Genomic DNA, 8,554 nt, shown 5'->3' with positions numbered 1-8,554 from the left:
CCGGGGCGCGAACCTGGTTCCCCTGCATCGGCAGGCGGACGCGCAACCGCTGCGCCCCCAGGGAAGCCCCCTCTTTTATTTTTTAATCCAAGCTAATCATGTTAACATTGGGGAAAATTTTCTTTTTATTTAATATTTTATGACCTAAGACTTGTCATTCCATATTAGAAAGGAGGTCCAAGAAAAAAAACAAACAAACAACTTTTGCCTTGTGGTTCAGAGTTCTAAGGCTTTAAGATTTAGAGAGAACATGACAAAAAATATCTATGGTGAGGCTAAAATTACTAGTCAGGGTGAACATTATAAAAATGTAAGTAAAAATGAATTTAAAAGTGATATGAGTACATTGAATTGGTTGAAATGTAAAATCCCACAGAGAAGTATTTGTGGATTGCTGCAGGAAATCTACATTAAAGTACATTATTTCATGCAGAGAGAATCTTACTGAAATTATAAAGTACTCCTATGGTAAAAAGGAAAGAACAACCCACTGCTTTAAAGCAGCAGTCAGAGTAACAGCACACATCTCAAAATAAATCCCTCACACTTTCAGAGGAATAACTCCTGCTAATCAAATGTCTCAAAACATCTGGGCCCTACTTGAAGTTGCCTGAACATTCTGGACAAAGAGAGAGAAATGTGGGTTGCAATAGGGCATAATAATATTTCAGAGATGCTGCTTTTGAAGCATATCTAATTTCATTCAATCTTAAAATGTCCCATTCTAACAGAGAGACACAAGAATGATGGGCATTGAGAGCCCCAGATTGCAGATTAGGGAATATATGAAGCAAAAACAACTAGTAGGCTGTATGTGTGGGGATAATAGCACAAATTAAGCATCTGAGCTCCTGATTCAATTTCTTATACTCTACTTTGTGTAGCTCCAAAGTGATCAGGTAAGCCTGTTGCCAGAAACTTTGGGGGAGAATCTGTATGCTTTGATGTTTTAGTGGGAGAATTTGGTTGAGAATTCCATCAAGCTCTTAGCATCAGGAAAATATTTATGGGTCTATAGATTCAATCTTTTGCAGAATGAGGAAAAAAGGAAGTAGTCTGATATTAAGAAAAGGCTACAAATCCAGAGACAGAGAAACCGTTCATAACTGTGACTTCGGTAAATCTCATTAATTTACCTGTAAAATATACATATACATATGAGGGTGTTGTGATGAAGGTGAAATAATAGTAACACATGTGAAATGACTTCACATGGTGCTGGGAACAGAATGGTTTTCTTATTGTTGTTTTAATAGTTATCCTTTTCTTCCCTCATCTGACCTCAACTACGCTTAAAAATAATCATGTTTAAGAGAAAGCTGTTTGTCTACTATATTTTACATATATATAAATTAATTACAATAATTTTGTTTCTTTATATGGGTAAACATTTTGAAATTTAAGGGAGAAGGTGTCAACGAAATGAAGAGAAAGATTTACTCATTAGATGATTCAGAGAATAATATTAGAGTGTATAATTGCTTAGGAGTGGGAATGGGCACATGGCATTTTAATAGTATTAACATTATAAATAGGCTACTTTGTGCACTCAGAATTTCTTTTCAATTTATCAAAGTCCAACCTAATCTGAATAAAAATCAAGTTTCTAAAAAACAATATTACCTATGAAAACCATGCTGAAATTAACTGCATATTTTAATTTAAGCAGGAAGCCTGAGCTAACAATTTCTATCATCCAATATGAAATGTCTAATACATTATTCACCAGAATGAAATACACTTTGATTTCTCCCTCCTTTCCTCCCTTCCTTCCTTCTTTCCTTCCTTCCTTCTCTTCTTCCTTTCCTGCTATCTTCTTTTCTTTCATTAAAAAGGAAACAGGGGCTTCCCTGGTGGCGCAGTGGTTGCGCGTCCGCCTGCCGATGCAGGGGAACCGGGTTCGTGCCCCGGTCTGGGAGGATCCCACATGCCGCGGAGCGGCTGGGCCCGTGAGCCATGGCCGCTGAGCCTGCGCGTCCGGAGCCTGTGCTCCGCAACGGGAGAGGCCACAACAGAGGGAGGCCCGCATACCACAAAAAAAAAAAAAAAGGAAACAGAAGTCAGTTGGCCCTCAGTCTCAATGTATGACATTTTAGACCTGAAAGATTTCACTGTGATAGTCTTATCTATAAGTTTGTTCTACACAGACCCTGATGATAGTATCATAATGAGGTTCCAATATAATAGGAACATAATTTACTATCTTAAATTTAATATAAGTATATATAAAAGTATATCTTAAGTATGCTATCTTAAATATATTATAATTTTTACGGTTCTGCCTACCACACCACCATTCATAATTCTTGAGGTTTTCTCTAAAAAAAACATTGGTTTTGTGATCCATAGCCACACTTTTCAGAAAATACATGGCCATTCTGTTAAAATTCTGGAAAAATGAAATTGAAATAGAATAGTTGAAAACTACCAGCCATATATCTATATTATCAGCTCTTTGAAAGTTAATGGCAATCTGTTAAAATGTGTGCATATACTTTATTTTTCATATTTAAGGCTATCTCCTCCAGTTTTATGCCATAGTTTTCTTCTCTTCTTCTCAACATATTGAAATTACAGGTCCATAATGACTTATCTGCAAATCTGAAATCCAAAATAGTCTGAATACCAGAAGATGTTTTGAAACTCATATGACGGCAAAACCTAGTTGAACGTGAGATTATTTATGATCTCAATTTTACACACTTATGGATGCTAACACATTTCTCTGCAAAAATAGCTGAGCCTTTGATTACAGTGCTTCTACAGACCCTACTGTAGATGTATGTGATATATGGTATATGTACCATATCACTGCTCTAAAATTCTAAAAGTTCTTAACTTTGATATACATCTTGCCCCATGAATTTCAGGAAAGAGGTTGTAGATGTGGATTTCCTTTAGAATTACTCTTGTTGTATTGACTCTCAACTTTTCTTCTTTATTTCTATTTTGTAAAATTTCAGTAAACTTGGACTACATTAAAGGTCAGCTTTGTTTAGAAATTGATCAGGGGTTAATAATTCAGAGCCTCTTTTGTGAGCTATTAAAAGTGGAATTGAAATTACTTCTATTACAGAACAGGGGAGAACATTAGATGTTATACAAGGGTATCCATTTGAAAACCAACAAACAAAAAGATATGATTCCTTATCACGGTGGGAAATAGAATGCTAAACTCTAGGTAATCTTATTTAAATGTAGAAGGTTCATTTTAGCAACACATCTCAAAAAGTGATGCCTGACACTGTATCCTAACTGCTAAAAGTCCCATGATTATCTACTATAATCCAGCTGTTTTCAAAGTTTTTGATAGATGGCCCTTGGTGCTCTGCCATCCTGCTCTGTGAATCATGTAATTGTTTACTGTACTGGTCCATTTCTTTCCCATTTAGTACTATATCTCATATATAAACCCAGAATATTTATATTTCCTTTCTTTGATGATAAAAAAATTTTTATGATTTTTATATACGGGAATTCAGAAGTCAAGTTATTAATACAAAAAGATATAAATTTTTGCCTATGTTAGGTCTTTCCCTTCCTTTCTTCCTTCTTTTCTTCTCTCCCTCCCTTATTCCTTCCATCTTTTCTTCCCTGCTTCCTGCTCATTTGTCCTTTCTTCCTTCAAATGAATATTATCTTTGAGAAATCTGATGCAATGTGGAGCCCTTCTCTTGAAATACAATGCTTTTTTTTCTCATATGGAAGTTAAATACATGAATATTGCCCTATTTAAAACAATCGTAATTAACTCTGTCTTTATTATGAAAATGCTATTAGATAGCACTTGATCAAATGATAATATGATCATATAAATTAAGCAAACATAGCTCATATGTTAATGACATTTGTCTGGATAGAAAAATATGAATTTGAGAGTAAACTTCTTTAACTTGGTAAAATTTCTATCAACTCAGAATGGTAAAAATATCCTACTATAAACTGCACATATTTAAGTACACAATTTGATAAATTTTGACATATGTATACATCTGTGAAAACATCAACACACTCAAGATAATGAACTTATTCAGCACCCCCAAAAGTTTCTTCAAGATTTTCTGTCACCCTTTCTTTCCACTCCTCTGGGCCTTCTCTCCCATCATGTCCTCAGACAGCCAATAATCTGTTTTCTGTCACTATAGATTAGTATGTATTTACTATGATTTTATATAAATGGAATCATACAATGTGTATTTCTTTTCTGACTGAGTTATTTCGCTCAGTCTGTTTTGAAACCCATCCATGCTGTTACTCTAAGTACAAGTAGGTTAATTACAGATTGTGGCCCTTACCAAGTTGAAGATCTTTCCTTCTATTCCTAGTCAGTTGAGAGTTCTTATCAGGAGTGAACATTGAATTTGTCAAATGTTTTTTCTGCAAAGAGTTTTTCCTTTTTAGTTTGTTAATATGGTGAATTACTTAGGTTAACTTCTATATTATTGATTTCAGTTTTGCTAAAATTTTAAGAACTATTTCATCTATGTCCATCATAAATATTTGGCTGATTTTGGTATTAGCATACTAGTGCTAGCATCCTAGAGTGACATGGGAAGTATTCCTTCCTCTTCAATTGTCTGTAACATTTTGCAAATACTTGGTATTATATCTTTAATGAATGTTTGGCAGAATTCACCAGTAAAGTCATCTAGGACTAGAATTTTCTTTGTGGGAAAGTTTTTTTTTTTTTTTTTTTGCGGTACGCAGTCCTCTCACTGTTGTGGCCTCTCCCGTCACGGAGCACAGCCTCCGGACGAGCAGGCTCAGCGGCCATGGCTCACAGGCCCAGCCGCTCCGCGGCATGTGGGATCTTCCCGGACCGGGGCACGAACCCATGTCCTCGGCATCGTTAGGTGAACCCTCAACCACTGTGCCACCAGGGAAGCCCTGTGGGAAAGTTTTTAACTACAAATTCAATTTTTTCAGGTAAATATAGAGTGATTCAAGGAGGTGAATAAACCTGAATAGGACAAACACAAAGAAATTCACACTAAGCTACATGAGTATCAAACTTTTGAAAACTAAAGACAAAGAAAAACTATTTAAAGCAGAGAGAGAGATGACACATTACCCAAAGGGAGAAAACAATTCAAATGACAGTAGATTTCTCATCAGAAACCATGAAGACCACTAAAATGCAGCACAATATTTTTCAAGTGGTTAAAGAAAAGGTCTGTCAACCCAGAGGTCTATGTCTAGCAAATATATTCTTTAAGAATACAGTGGAGATCAAGAAATGTTCAGATGAAGAAAAACTTAGAGAATTTGTTTCCAGTAGACCAATCCTCAAATAATGGCTAAAGGAAGTTCCCTAACAGGAAGGAAATAATGAAAGAATAAATCTTGAAAAAAATGGAAAGGTAAATACGTGTTTACTTACAATAATTTTTTTCTTCTCTTTCTGAGTTTTCAAATTGTGTTTGACAGTTGAAGCAATAATTATAACACTGTGTGATGTGGTTCTAAGGGTATGTAGAGGAAATATTTAAGACTTATTATAAATGCGTAAAGGATTGTAAGGGAGCTAAGGTTTCTACATGTCACTTGACCTAGTAAATTATCAACAGCAGTAGACTGTGGTATGTTAGGTACATATAATGTGATAAACAGCATGGCCACTAAAAAATACATACAAAGACATACACTTAAAAACACTATACACAACCCCCTCAACTTATGATGGGGTTATGTCTCCATAAACTCATTATAAGTTGAAAATGCATTTAATACATCAAATCTACTGAATAGAATAGCTGGGCCTAGCCTACCTTAAATGTGCTCAGAATGCTTACGTTAGCCTACAGTCAGGCAAAATCTTCTAACACAAAGCCCATTTTATAATAAGGTGTTGAATATCTCATGTAATTTATTGCATACTGTACTGAAAGTGAAAAACAGAATGGTTGTGTGGGTACAAAATGGTTATAAGTGTATTGGTTGTTTACCCTCAGGATCATGTGTTTGGCTGGGAGCTGCAGCTTGTTACCACTTCCCAACATAATGAAAGAGTATCACACTTGTATCACTAGCCCAGGAAAAGATCAAAATTCAAAATTTGAAGTACAGTTTCTACTGAATGAATATAGCTTTCATACCATAGTAAGCCAAAAAACTGTAAGTTGAAACATCAAAGTCAGGGACTGTCTGTAGATAAATCAAAATGGAATTCTAAAACATGTTCAAGTAACCTGCAAGACAGCAAGAAAAAAACACATAAATGCAAAAGAAAGAGAACAAACAGAAAACAAAAAATAAAATGGCACACTTGAACCCTAGCATATTGATAATTGCACTAAATGTAAATTATACAAACCCAAGGAAAAGACAGATATTGGCAGAGTGGATAAAAATACATGGCCTAACCATATACTGTCTACAAGAAAGTCACTTCAAGTGTAATGACATAGATAGATTGAAATGAAAAGGATAGAAAAAGCTATGCTATGCAAACCTTAATCAAAAGAAAGCAGGAGTGGCAGTATTAATATCAGATAAAGTAGACTTAAGAGCAAAGAAAATTACTAGACACATAAAAGGCCATTATACAATGACAAAAGGGTCAAACCACCAAGAAGACACAGCAATCCTAAATGTGTACTCACTGAACAATGAGTTGTAAAATGTGTGAAGTAAAAACTGATAGAACTGAAAGGAGAAATAGGTATAGCCATAATTATACTTGAAGACTTCAACCATCCTCTGTCAAAAATCAATAGAAAAACAAGACAGGATTTAGAAGAGCTCAACAACACCATCAGGCAGTGAGATCTAATTGAGATTGAAAATTCTACCCCAAAACAGCAGAATACTTACAAGTGCTACAGAACATATACCAAGATAGATCATATTGTAGGCCATAAAACAAACCTCAACAAATTAAAAGGAACTGAAATTATAATGAGTATGTTCTCTGATGGCAACAGAATCAAACTAGAAATCAATAACAAAAATGGTAACAGGAAAACCTCCAAACACTATGAAACTAAGCAACACACTTCTAAATAATTCATGGGTCAAAAAAGAAGTCTCAAGGAAAAGAAATACATTGAACTAAATGAAAATTTAAAAAAAAATCAAAATGTATGGGACATAGGTAAGGCAATGCTGAGAGGGAAATTTATAGCACTAAATGCTTACATTAGAAAAGGGAAAGTCTCAAATCAATAATCTAAACTTATTTTCTTGGTCCTTAAGGACCTAGAAAAATAAGAAAAACAAAACCAAAGCAACCAAAAGGAAGGAAATAATTTAAAAATAAAAAATAATAAAGTAAAGAACAGAAATACATGAAATTGAAAACAAAAACTATGGAAAAAATAAAGAAAAAAACAGTTCTTTGAAAAGATCAATACATTGAACAATCTCTAGTCAAACTAACAACAACAAAAAGGCATAAATTACGAACACCAGTAATGAAACGGGATATCACCACGTTATCCTGCAGCCATTACAATGATAGTAAAGGAATACTGTACTACAAACAACATTAAACTCATAAATTTGACTACTTATCTGAGGTGAAATATTTTCTCAAAAAAGCACAAATTAACTCAACTCAGTATGAAATAGATAATTTGAATAGCCTTACAAATATTAAGAAAATTGAATTTATAATTAAAAACTCTCTTCCCAAATATTGACTCAGATGGTTTCATTGCAGAATCCTACCAAATATTTAAAGAAGAGTCAATGCTAATTCTATATAATCACTTCCATAAAACAGGAGTACTTCCTAAACCATCTTATAAAGCTAGTATTTCCCTGATACTAAAACCAAAACAAGATGGTACAAAAGAAGAAAATATAAATCAATATCTCCTCCAAATAGAGATGCCAAAATTCTTAAGAAAATATTAACAAATTGAATTCAGCAATGTAAAGAGAATTATACACTATGAGCTAGTGGGATTTAGTCCAAAGATACAAGCATACATCAATATTTGAAATGCAATCAATATAATTCATCATATTAATAAGATAAAGAAGAAATATCACATGATCATATTATAGAAAAACATTTTACAAAATTCAAAACCTACCTATGATAAAAACTCTCAGAAAACTTGGAATAGAGGGGGAACTTCTCAGATTGATAAAGAACATCTACAGAAAACCTCTAACCAATATACTTAATGGTTAAAGATTTATTGTTTTTCTCCTAACATCAAGAACAAGGCAAGCATGTCTACTCTCACCATGGCTATTCAACATGGTACTGGAAGTTGTAGCTGGCACAATAAATTAAGAAAAAGAAATAAAAGGCATACAGATGAAATAGGAACAAAATTGTCTCTAACTGCAGACACCATATTCTACATAAAAAACCCTAAGGAGTTTACAAAGAAACTCCTAGAACTAATAATTGAATTCAGCGAAGTCACAAGATACAAGATCAAGACACAAAATCAATTGCATTTTTATATTCTAACAATGAATACATGATCACTGAAATTAAAAATGCAATACCATTTACAATCACTCAAAAAATTTAGGTGTAACCCTAACAAAACACGTCCAGGACTTGTATGCTGAAAATTATAAAATGATGAGGGAA

The sequence above is a fragment of the Physeter macrocephalus genome, chromosome 10, assembly GCF_002837175.3.
Source record: "Physeter macrocephalus isolate SW-GA chromosome 10, ASM283717v5, whole genome shotgun sequence".
Lineage (NCBI taxonomy): Eukaryota > Metazoa > Chordata > Mammalia > Artiodactyla > Physeteridae > Physeter > Physeter macrocephalus.
The sequence above is the reverse complement of the archived record's forward strand: the minus strand, read 5'-3'. Positions refer to the sequence as shown.